General features: G+C 35.3%; 1 pseudogene; it reads right to left on the bottom strand.

Moving 5' to 3' along the window:
* LOC122808449 overlaps positions 1–13,794 on the bottom strand; it is a 200,394-nt pseudogene that overhangs the window by 23,670 nt on the left and 162,930 nt on the right.

Here is a 13,794-nt window from a genome sequence, read left to right as displayed (position 1 = left end):
ATAGATTAAAACCACAGTTGAGACACAGGAAGGATGTTGGAGATAGGACAACACCGGACTTCCCTAGCAGCTGAAGTAAAGAGATAGGTTTACTTTAGCCAGAGCTGAAACATTGATATGAAAGACTGTAAGAGTATGGCCTTGTGTACTCCAAACAAAAAACTGGTCCTGTAAGCAACATTTCTGGATTTAGATGAAAGTGTAAAAATGTTAAGGTTAAACTTGCTGAAAGAATTAATATAACACTGGCTAATATGTCTAAAGGAAAAAAAAAAGGTGGAAAGCAGGGGTTCACAAGGCCAGACACATGCCTGTTTGAAATACAAATTCAGGATTTAGTGAGCTAGACTATGATTGCCAGTATGTATTCTTCCACACAATGTTACTCCAAAGTTATTCTATATGACTAGGCCTAGATGTGTTCATTTATGAGAAAAACAGATGAATGAATTATGGGATGATGGTCAATAGCAAAAACAGTTCAGCAAACCTCAACAGGCACATGCTGGAAAGACTTGCTATGGAAGTTTATTTATAAATTTTTTAGGACAGTAGATATAGTGTGTGACTATGTATCAAAATGCGATACTGAATGCTGGAGGTGATGTGAGGGATAGAGGCCACAAAACATAGATTTAGGAATGATAAAATTCAGAGTGAATTTGGATGAGGAATTAACTGGTATATTTTGATTGTTGGCAAGAAAAGAAATGTGATGTTTTCTGAAGGGATAGCTAACAAAGGAGCAATACTAAACACTTTCGAGTCATAAAGGAGACTATTCTTGGACAAGACAGCCAAACACTCAGCAGTATATATATATATATATATATATATATATATATATATACACATTCCACATGTAATCCAGCACTATAAACGCAATGCCATAAAAATGCTTGATTCAGCATAAATCTACAATGTACCACAGTAATACACTAGCTGATCAAATAGCTAATCAAATTTCATAAATGTTTTGTGCTGGAATTCAAATGGTACTTAGTCTTGAAATAATGAATAGGATATTGAACTGTAGTGTATATAGATAAAAATTAATGATTCATAGTTATGTCATAAAAATTTGTAAAAACAAATAAAATATGTACTCTAATATACTTTGTTAATGCTTTTGGGAATGAACTCCTCTGTTACTATGAAGATTATTTTAAGTGTAAAAATGGAAAGTGATATTCACCTATTATTATATAACTGAATGCAAGAAAAGTCAAATATCTAGAGCAGATAAAAAGCATTAATTCCTGTTCTGTACATAAAAAGACTGATAACATTTTTTGTACAATGCACCAAGAATATTTTAGCACAAAACTGTCAAAATGTATAATGATGTTTTTAGACTTTTGCATCTATTAAAGACATTAAAAGAGGTGGCTGTTACATTGTGGCTGCATTTCCATTCCTGAAAAGTAATACCTATACCTATCGCAACTGGGATTATTTAACAGGTTTATATAATAACATATAATATTTCTATACTGTTTTAGTCTGTGTTGGCCTCTTTCTTCAACTAAGGTTTCTAAGATCAACGATAGTTCACTCTGGACTAGGAGTACAGAATGTCATAAATAACTGTTTTGCAGGAAGGTACTTCCAATATTTAGAAAATATAGTGCCAGCTTATGTAAAAGAAGGTTCCACAAACAATGTTAATTTAATAAATTAATATTATTTTATGTATTAGCAGTGAAGCTTATCATACAATCTTAGCATTCAGATACAAGGAATCATAATTAAAGAAACAGACTGAAGCATTTCTTAGCAGTCTCTCATATCAGTGCAAAGGGCAGAAAGGACATTTACTGGAAGGCACAGCTAACAAGATAAATGATACTTAGTAAATGCTGTAAAAGCACCCATTCTTGAGAGAAATGGGATCTTAAAGAAATCAAAATGAAGTGTTTTATGGCCTATTGGTAGAAAAGAAAAGTTTTTATTTTAAAATACTTAATCCAAAGTACAGTGGGCTCTGTTGATTTCCATTTTACCTATTTCTGCAAAATAATATATCAGACCATATCACATGTACCATTGCTAGACAGAATATTTTGTGCATATTATTCTTTTTTTCAAAAATAACTGAATTTTGGTTATGTCTACTTCTGAAATATATAAAAAACGGACATATTACACAGCATATAGAAGTTGAGAAAAATTATTGTGAAAGATAAGCCTTTGAAACATTCTGAAGACTTTCCTTTTGATGGACATAAATGCTGAGCAGCACACAGATGTGGGTGTGGAAATTTAGTTACAGCATCATATACATTTAATGTCCATCATCCTTCCAGCTTTTCTGTCAAGAAACCTTTGTATCTTCTTGATGAAGAAACATTTGCAAGACAGTTGGCCAGAAGAGACCCAGTTATCACCGAGGCTTGACCAGTATGCCTTTACAATTTACATCTGTAACAGCATTTCTTGAGATGCTTCATAAGACAGGATGCAGAAAGTTGCATTTATATGATCCCGTGTGAAGCATGATAAATATTAAAGCAGTACCACACTGTACTGGTAAGACAACAGCTCTTTGCATGTGTCTTGAAATACAACATGGTATTATGGTGCAGGTCCTGTATGAGAACTGGCACTGGATGCTGTGACTACAGCAGGCTGCTGACAGAGTACAGATTGTTTGGTAATGTGCTCTTTTGTGCACTTTCTGTCTTTAATTCCTAGACTTGGTTGTGATAGCTAGTAGTCCTACTTGGGGACCCATCTGATAACTTGGAGTAATTGTTTTTCACTTGGTTTTGGGGTGAGTTCACTCTAGCTGGGCAAGCTAACTGATCTATTTCCAACATGATCATCTCTACTGAACTGTATGGAGACAAAGTGTAATGAAACTGCAGATGAAACACAACCATTTTCTAACTGATCACAAGCACTAAAAATAAGGCACTTTGAGCTGTAAAACGACATAGTTACCCTTTTGTTAGGGGGCTTATCATTAAGAATGGGCAGCTATATGTATTAAACTGCAATAGAACAAAATAATCGTGTGTTGATTAATTTCACTTTTTTCATGTTCTTTTCTTCAATCCCTCACTGATATCTTAGACACATAAAAGTTTCACTATGTGCTTTAATATGTATATTGAGGAAATGTGTGTGTGTGTGTGTGTGCGTGCGTGCGTGCGTGCGTGCGTGTGTGTGTGTGTGTGTGTGTGTGTGTGTGTGTGTGTGTGTGTGTTTGTGTACATGTGTACATGTATAAGGACTGTATTTATACTTTCTTGTCACTTCCCCAGTAAAGATATTTGGTCTCAGCTTCTGCATATCTACACATTTGGATAACTTATAATTGCCATGTCTTTGAGGTCTATTTTGGGAAGTTATATAGCTATTTTATGAAGATATTTCTAATACGGTGACTGTTTCTGTTCTTGTTCTGTAAGATGTAAGAACATTGGTCATCTTGTACTTTTCCTGCATTTGTAGGTCAGAAAGGTTTAAAGAATACTTAATTATTTCATCAATGTTGTCTATGTAAAGAAATAAAATTCATGCATCCATTTTCTAATACCCACATAATCCTATTCACCTTATTATCCTATTCACAATTACAGGGAGCTGGATCATTTTCCAGCAATCAGTGGGTGTAAGGCAGAGAACTGATACTGGAAGGGACAGCAGTGAATTTCAAGATGCAAACATACACTGACATGCTTAACAGTCACTTTAGAGGACCATCAATTTGTCTATCAGCATGTCTTTATGTGGAAAGAAACCAGAGACTCAAGATAAAACTTTCAGAGATAAAGGGAAGCTAGGCAGACACTGCACAGAATTCATCCTAGACAGGAACAAAGTATTATGAGGCAGTAATGCTACAGATGCACCACTACAATGCGCAATGAGTAACATAATTTATGAAGCAGCAGCAGTGCTAGAGATGCAGCACTGCAATGCGCAATGAGTAACATAAGTTATGAGACAGCAGTGTTAGAGATGCACTATGAGAATGCTTAATGAGTAACATAAGTTATGAGGCAGCAGTGCTAGGGATGCACCACTGCAATGCGCAATGAGTAACATATGTTGTGAGGCACCAGTGCTAGAGATGCACCACTACAATGTGCAATGAGTAACATAAGTTATGAGGCAGCAGTGCTAGAGATGCACTACTGCAATGCGCAATGAGTAACATATGTTGTGAGGCAGGAGTGCTAGAGATTCACTACTGCAATGTGCAATGAGTAACATAAGTTGTGAGACAGCAGTGCTAGAGATGCACCACTACAATGCTCAATGAGTGACATAAGTTATGAGGCAGCAGTGCTAGAGATTCACCACTGCAATGTGCAATGAGTAACATAAGTATGCAATTCTGCTATTGTTGTTCCAGCTGAAAACAGCTGATGACTATCACACAATTTCAAGTCATATGTAAGGCATGTCCTCAGCTATGGTCTTCATTACTTTTCACTGTGAATACTTTCATTTAATCTAATTTTTTTTTTACTCACAGAAGTATATAAAAATTATTTTCCTAATAAATAAATGATTCTAAAAATGCCAGCAGTGTCAAATATGAAGTATCTGGCAAACCTTAACCTTGTTTATAACTGGATTTAAATACTGTTTAATTTATTCTGACAAAATGCAGTGTGCATAAACCATAGAAAGTACAGCCATAAAGTAAAGTTGCTGTAACAAAAAATTGGATAAAAATAGATGGTGAAAAAGATCTATGAGTACATGTAGCTTACAAACTGTCACCCAAATTTGTATTCATAAATAGGAGTGTGTGTTCTGAGATTTCAAAAATAATTGCAGTAAATTTTATGTCTAGTTATATCCACCACATTGTTTCCTTATAAAACATACAGCCTAGTGTAGAGTACTGTGCATTATAAGAATTGGCTCTAAGTAGAAAGACCACCAGCCATCTACCCACACCTGTCCCACCTGCAGCTATATCTCCAGACCTTCTGTACTAGTGCAGGATGTGCACAGATGTTTGATGAGACAAATCATTTGTTTACAAGTTACTGCACTCCCTGCATCCACCAGTGTGGAGGTTTCACACACAGAAACCATATACATATAATTATACAATGACCCCCCAATTAATATTCCAAAACATGCAAGCTGATTGGCCAGTGTGCCCATTGTAAATCCCACAATATACCAACAGAAAAAGGTCTGGTCACCTGAACTTTTTTCTGTTGGTATAAAGTTCTTTTCTCCATTGCTTCCATATCAAAGCATTGACGTACTGGGTATGCATGGGGATGCAAGTCCCCATATGCATGCGCAGTACATCAACACAAGGAAGCAGTATACCACCACCGGTGGAAGAACAGTAATGCGCCATTATACAAAGATGTTATTTAAGAAATGTAAGTATTTTTTTTCTTAAATAATGCAACTGTATAATAGCAATAACTAGACTCCGTGGTTGTGGTATTTTGAAGATTTACCCACGGTTGCCTTTATTTAATCATTTGGGCTTCACCCTTGTGATTAAACCATGCCAACCATGGGTAAATCTTCATTATACAATGACCCCCCCCCCATTAATATTCAAAAACGTGCACGCTGATTGGTCAGCGTGCACGTTGTAAATCAGAGTTATAGTAATGGAAAAAGGTCCGGTTGCCCAGACTTTTTCCATTACTATAACTCTTTTTTTACAACAATGGAAAACATAAGATCTCCATTGCTTCACACTGTCTTGCTATGTTAAACAAGTTTAACATAGCGAGACAGTTTTAAAAAAAGCAACGGAGATTCTCAGTTGCTTTTTTTAAAGCTGTCTCGCTATGTTAAACTCCTTTAACATAGCGAGACATTTTGTAAAAAGCAATGGAGATCTTGCTTTCTCCATTGCTTTTGCCCACAGCTCTGATGTACTGTGTAGGCATATGCATGTGCAGTACATCAGAACTGCCGCAGAATACCAGACAGCTGCGGAAGGGCAGCAAGGAGGCATTATACAATGCCATTATTTAAGAAAAGTAATTCTTTTTTTTCTTAAATAATGTCATTGTATAATAGCAATAACCCACTTCTGGGTGTGGGTAATGCTGGATTTACCCACAGTTGGCTTTGTTTGGCCATACGGGCTTTGCCCTCCTGACCAAACCACACCAACCGTGGGAAAATCCAGCATTACCCACACCTAGGCGTGGGTTATTGCTATAATATACCACACCACATCTTTGGTTATTGCTTTAATATGCTACCTCTAAAAATCAGACCAGGTCAAAGAAAATTGGACAATCGCATTCTGCTTTTCTCAAATTTGGTAAAACCTCCAAGGCAGTATATTTATCTGTTTGGGTTAAGCACCCAGAGCCCCCACACTGGAAGGGGATTCACCTCATCTACAAAATCCTTTGAAAGAGGTTACTTTGTCTTTATTGTCAGAATGGTAAAATGGGTTGATAAAAGAGTGAAATCATACAACTGAGATGTGATAAGGTCATCACTTTTGAATAAAACTAAAGACAAAGATTTTGGTGTAGAATTACCACAAGACTTTCAGGATGTAAATCTTTATAGAGTATAGGATCAAATAACAGCATTTTGTCTTGTAGACCTTATAGATAAAATGGAGAACAAGTTTATTTTACAGAACTTTAAATAAATTATTAAAAATTAACCCTTGTGTTATACTGGTGATAAAGTAGAATTACTCTGATCTCGTGAATCAATGTCTTATAAAACCAATACGAAGGTCTGAAGAAGTCTGTTTATATTAACAGACGAAAAGCGCTTTACATTTGTACTTGCTGATTTTTTGCTCTTCGGTTTATTTTGGATTTATTTTTACTACAGTATTGGTTTTATAAGACATTGATTTTGTTAAACATTTATTCGTGGATGCTGTCATTGTTCCTGAGCCGTTTTTTTTTGTTTTTCACATTATTTAAGATTGCATTATATTTTATGCTGTGACATATTGTGTTGCTCTACATTAAAGGGTATCCTCTTATTCATTGTAGATTAAAAGTAATAATAAATGCACTTTTTTACCAGCCGGTAGTGTAAACATTGGCTCTAGATGTTTTGGTCATGCTGACTAATGTTGACAATACAAAATGACTTTTTAAATACAGACCAGAAGAAGTTGAACATGTAAATCCATGCTCGCTAATGTTTCCTACCCACATTAAAACTAATTTCTTGAACATGCTATGTACATTGTAAGCTACATATACCCAAGATTTTGAACCTACCAGTTTCATTTTCAATTTCCCCCTTGGAGCAAGGAATGCAGTCAAAGCAGCATATTGCTTTTCCTTCTTTGGTAGCTTTTCTGTATCCGACAGGACAGCTCTCAGTGCAGACAGAACGTGGAACCTTTGTAGAGACATCACAGATTAGCATTTCTACACTTTTAACATGAAAGCAATATCCATGTTTCATACAGATAGTGATCATGTAATCAGCAGAAAATATTTTCTTACCTTATTTCAGAGCTCAACATCTTTATGCAATATGCATTGATTCTATGACAGAAGGAATATCCAGTGAAAGCACAATGTCTATTAAAGTTTTACACTGCAAGAAAATAAACGATCCAAGCAAACACAAACCAAATAGAATTCAGGCGTAAGGTGCTGCACAAAAGACAAAGCCTTGATGTATATAAAAAGTGCTTTGTAGAAAGTCCCAACACAATAGTATACAAGAAGGACTTCTCACTTAAAGGGTTACTTGAGAAAAAACAATATGGTCTGAGGAAGGGGGGTATGTTCAAATGTGGTAGATGTTCTCAATGTCCATATATAATGGACACTGATAAGATAATACTTAAACATTTTAGACATATAACAAATAATAAGAAAATGTATTGCTATAGTAAGTGAGTGGTTTATATAGCAGTTTGTAAAGTATGTGAAAACTACTATGTGGGGAAAACAAAAAATGCACTCAGGCTCAGAATCTATCAGCATTTGTATGACATCAAGCAGATGAATGGGAATAATGCATTATATAAACATATCAGTAATCAGCCAAATCATACCTTTAGATTTTTTATATTAGAACAAGTTGACCTGAGCCCTCAAGGAGGACCTGTAGATGATTATCTAGAATTTATTGAATTGAAATGGCAAATTAAGTTGAATGCCTATCGTTCTCCAGGTCTGAATGATAGAACTTATTTGGCTTCGCTTCTGAGATTAAAATATATGTTTATGCTGTGACAGTCATGTAATGCACTGTAACTTTTCATATATTATTCAATTTTCTCTTATCAGTTGTTTTATGTAAAGTTTTTATTAGATATTATTATATAATTTTTTATTTGTATATAGTACGCAAATGTACATATAGGTCACTGGGCTGCTTTGATATGGAAGTTTTTTTACTCTAGTGAATCAGTAGGAAGTGATGTAGAGTCAGTCAGCTAGTTGATTAGCTTGAAGCACTATTTTAAACCTGGTTAGCCAGCAATTTTACATTCTGAAGAAGTCAAACACCTGACGAAAGCGCTTAATTTTCGGTTTGCTGGTTTTGTTTGTTTCTATGAGTTTTTGTAACCAGAAAGTATGTTTTGTACTGTTGGATCACTGGAGATTCGTCCTGTCAACTTTGTGAGATATATGTAATTAGATCGTGGCATTTGTACGTGTGTTGGGACTTTCTATGAAGCACTTTTTATATACACCAAGGCTACGTCTTTTGTGCAGCACCTTATGCCTGAATTCTATAAAGTTTTACGGTGCATTCATTCATTTTCCAGTTTCCATATTATAATATTTAGGGCCATCAGGGGAGGCAGTCTGTCGTGACACTCATCAGGCATAAGACAAAGAATCAGTCATGTGTGTGTGTGTGTGTGTGTGTGTGTGTGTGTGTGTGTGGGTGTGTGTGTGTGTGTTTTAGCCTCAGATGCATATTATGTAGACATTTATAACAGTTTAGGGCATCAACAATTCATTTATTGGCATCCCTTTGGAATGTGAGAGGGAAGTGAAGACCCTGGCTGAAATGTATGTGTACAGGGAGGATAATAAGGTTCCACACAGAAGGTCTCCTCATCCAAAAAATAAACTAGTAAACAAAGAGCCATGAAGAAGCAATGTTAAACCACTCTCAAACAGAAATATGACTTGATAAAAATATGAAAGTAATTTTAATTTTCAGTAGAAGTGCTAGCTATATGTATTCTTCACCAAATGTAATATTTCAATAAAATGAAATCCATAGTGTAAATAATATTGAGATGTTGGATACTAAAGAAGAATAATATTAATAAATTCATAATAATCACAAATCCATTAATATTCTTGCATACAGATATTAAATGACCCTTTAAGTAATATTTTGTTGATGTAGTACATTTGTTCTCAGACTACCAGTGAAAATGCTTTCAATCTAGTTTGCCACCCCTTAACAAAGAAATGAATGAGCAAACAAGCAAACAGATAACTTAATAAGTGTTTAATCTTAGTGTGAAAAGTGCACCAAGAACCATAAACTATGGTTACTATACTAAATAACCATGGACAAGTAAATTACAAACTTTTTTAGTCGAGATTATAATGGTGAAGAAATAGGTTTGGTTATTCTGGATGTTATGCACTTGAGGATAACCAAAACAAAACATGATTTCTGTGAAAGAGCTATAACCCCCAGAAGGACAGAGGAGAAGCTGAGATTTCTTATTACATACTCTACAAATACAAAGATAGCATGCAATATAATTAAAATGGGTTGGGACACACTGACAGTGAATAATGGTATTAGATGTGTTGTAGTTTAACTTACTTAAAAATATTTCAGAATAAGTTATATTTGAGGAGACAGTTATGCTTCATTGGCAATAAGAAATGGAAATTTTAAGAGAATACAGGTATGTGTCCCTGTTGCAGTTGTTTATTGCATGTTCTACATCCATCCAGCCATAAAAAAACAGTACACTCTTTAGTTTTAAAAAGATTGTACCAGTCTTAATTAAGTTTATGTGGCACAATGTCATAGATGTGCTGCATTTTATACTGGAAAGACCAAAATATAACTAAGGGAATCTAACAGGGAACATGTATATCATATTAAGGAAACAATGTTAAAAATGGACTAGCCAAACATACTTTTGAGAAAGGTAAGATGAACAGTTTTAAATTCATATTTCTAAGTCTTTGAATGATAATATAAGAGGAGTTGATTTCTTGAATTTTACTGAAAAGAATGGGTATGAATGGATTACTGATTTTTTTGTGATCAAACTGCCTTGGCTGAACAACTATTGTAGTTTAAAACCTGTGCTAAAGCACATGACTTTAAAACACTGACATTCTTGTGTCATATAATTTGTTGTTTGTCATGTGATTTAAACTTTTAAATATGCATCTCTTGGTGGGTGGTTTAGTATACTGAAAAAGCATATAGTGTGATGGCTTTGTAAAACAAATGTTTTCCAAAGAATAATACCATACGTTAGTATGCACTAAACTGGAGCCCAATGTGTTATGATCACAACTAAGTGTGTTCATTTGTTATTATAAATCCAGTTTTGCAATCAATGGCATAATTCCAACATTTACTGTTGGCAGGCATAAGAACAAAAAACCTGACTGAAAAAAATAGGCACAACAAGCAGTACAAGTAAAGTATCAGAGCTCATACTCTGTATAACAACAGATTAAGTCACACTAGTAACCAATTATAAATCCATCTAATAAATTAAGGGCTGGTATTGCTAAAATTAAGAGATTAGTAATTGCTTAATGTAGAAATGTGCCAAATATGTTTGCTAGCTCCTGGTATAAAATTCCAGTGGACAGAACAGAGTCTATAGCCATTGTAATAATATCATAAAATTCAGCTAAGTTTCTGTCAGTCTGCCTCTACAAAACAGCCAGATACTTGGTCTGTAGTTTTATGTTATTTTATTTTATTTTTTATCCTGTTTATTGCCCTTCTTGTGTATAGATGCCATGTTTGATTAATTCCATAGTACAAGAACTGTTCCTGCTTTTTAACACATTGTTAAAATGTGATAAAGTACAGGGAACAATTCAAGTAATCTAATTAAGAATGCAGCTGGAATTTCATGGATTCCCACCAAGCAATTAACTCTGATTTTCTTCATAGAATTTAAAATAATCTCAGAAGTTATATTTAGACAAACAGTGTTTTCCACATTGTATATGACATATGCTGCTAGTACTATGAGATGAAAAGCACTTATTGAATTTCTTACCTATAATTTTAAAATCCCTTGTCAAGTTTCCCTTAATCACTGAAGAGATTATAGGATTACATGAATGCATCAGAGAATTACTATATTTGTAATACATTTTTATTGTGAGTGTCATTAAACAGCTTAGTTTCAAATTGGGCCTTTTCTTTTTCAGCAAATACCGAAGATGCTTACACATTATGCGTAGACTAGTTCTGTTTCTATGTATGGGATATATGATATACATTTAGGATGTTCTTTTAGTCTCCGTATGCTATTTCTTTCGGCCTACTACTCCACCAAAATGGAAGATTCGTTGGCTCTGGGCTTCACATTTTACCTTCTTTGATGGGTTCAGTAATGGCATTAAAAGCATCACCCAAAGTTAAATATACATATTCCTTTATTTTATCTGATCATAACCAAACTGGTTCTAAGCCAGTCATAATTTTCTGTCTAGACTGTGTGGTGCTTCTGGAATATTCTAATCTGTTAAGCTATGTGCACTGCTATTGCTGCTGCTCCTCCATCTTGGAGTTTGGATTACTTATAAAAATGTGAAATCTCAAAGGTGCTTTAAACCTTTATACCCAAACTGTATGCAGAGTTGGGCTCTTTGTGACTGATTGTCTCCACAAGGACTGCCATGATGGACCTACACACTCCCTTATCTCTATGTCGTGTAGACTTTAATTACTCCAGAGCATTATCTTATCACTCAGCTCTGGTTTCCCCTATATTATACTGTTTTTCATTGTCAAATAAATAAGTGCACATATAATAATATATTCCAATCTTTCCAAATACTACCCTGTCATATATTTAACATTTCCTTCTCTCTTTTTCTCTAATCCGCGGTGGTGCAGCGGTAGCATTGTTGCCTTACAGCAAAATGTTCTCCCGTTCGATTCTCGGCTGAAGTGCGGGGAGTGCCTTCTGTGTGGAGTCTGCATGTCCTCCCCGTGGTTGGTTGGGCATTCGAAAGACATGCGTAAATGGCCGTGCCTTCGTTGAAGGTTGGATGTCGAGCTGGCACCTCGGCGTTCATGAAAATCTACTGCCAATCATTAGCAGACTGGAGTTCCGCTGTGGCAATCCCTAACCGAGAAAAGCCGAAAGACAAACAACAACTTCTCTCTTTTTCTCTATACTATTTTGTCTACTTCAAATCACTGTTAATAAAATTTGTCACTTTTTTTTCTAGGAATTCTGCAACATACTATTACAAAGGATGGAATAGCTGCATGACATAGCTTGAGTTTCCTGTTATTGCCTAAGACTCTTTCTCTCTAAACTTTATAGTTTTCAAGCTGCTGTATTTACCTTCATCTCACCACAGAATTACACGCATGAACAATTATTTATCCCGCTTATTCATCTAATTACCAAGCCTCAGATCTGGCTGGGCCACAATTTAATAAGGTCCTCAGTGAGAAGGCTTTAGCCAAATTAGTTCTCTGTGAGAAAGCTTTAACAAAATTAGTATCTGAAGAGATACACACACTTTACAAGGCTATCAAAAAACACAGACGTTGCCCTATTTTTTAGAAAAATAAATTCCAACATCACCTAACAGAGTAGTAAACAATGGGTAAAGTAATATACTTAGGCATCTATCACCAAAAATATTCTATTAATGTATTTCTGCTTAATCTCACACATTACCATATAGACAGCAACAGCATAAGTCCTGAATATACTTTTTTAAGAAATCTTCCTGTACTTTTGCACATACGTTACTATCTATATACCATATTAATAGGTTTCCTGTAAATGTGTACATAATCACCAAGTAATACACAAAAGCAGCAAGGCAGAATAGAAACTTAACCAAAACAAACACAATCTGCCATGTTTGCACAGTGTGAAGATACAGGGAAAGGTCACCAGCAATATAAATAAAATGAACTTCTTGCATTTTATTATATGTTGCACAACTTGTAAACAAAGGTATAGCATCTAAGTCCAAGGAAGTCATTGTTCCACTGTATGTTCCACTGTATTTGGCATTTATCATACCTATCAATGAGTACAATGCCCCCTTTGATAAGTACGTAACCAGGCATATTCAACAACTGGAATGTCCACAGAGGTTCTCACTAAACAAATACAGGGCATAAGTAAAATGTCCTATGCAGACCGCCTCAAGACCCTATCCCTGTATTCTGTCTCCTACAGGCTTTTGAGGGGAGATATATTCCTGGCATACAGGGCATTGTCAGAACCCACTCTGATGGACCTCCTGCATATCCACAAAACAAACAGAACAGAATTACTCATTCTAAAGACTTAAATCTTGCCTGTGATATAAACAGAACCTGCTGGAGAGATAGGTATGCATCCCAGAGACTACCCTATCTATGGAACAGACATCCATGTGAAGCAGAGTTCCTCCCTAACCCAATTCAAGTGCAACTTGGACAATTGGATGGGAAACCGAAAATCCATCCCTGGTTTGGCACCTATGTCTCTAATGGACACAGGTAACCTATAAATGGTTCATCTCCCAGGCCCATGCTTACACTTACCAAAGGAATCAGAACTTGTCAGAGATTTGGGATGCATGGCTAGGCTTATAAAGGCCATTGTTGTTATTAGCCTAGTAAACAACTATGAACTTATTGAACAGAAATAATTAT

Source organism: Protopterus annectens, chromosome 8.part0, assembly GCF_019279795.1.
Source record: "Protopterus annectens isolate FY-2018-M chromosome 8.part0, PAN1.0, whole genome shotgun sequence".
NCBI lineage: Eukaryota > Metazoa > Chordata > Ceratodontiformes > Protopteridae > Protopterus > Protopterus annectens.
This window is presented reverse-complemented; position numbering and strand designations above follow the sequence as displayed.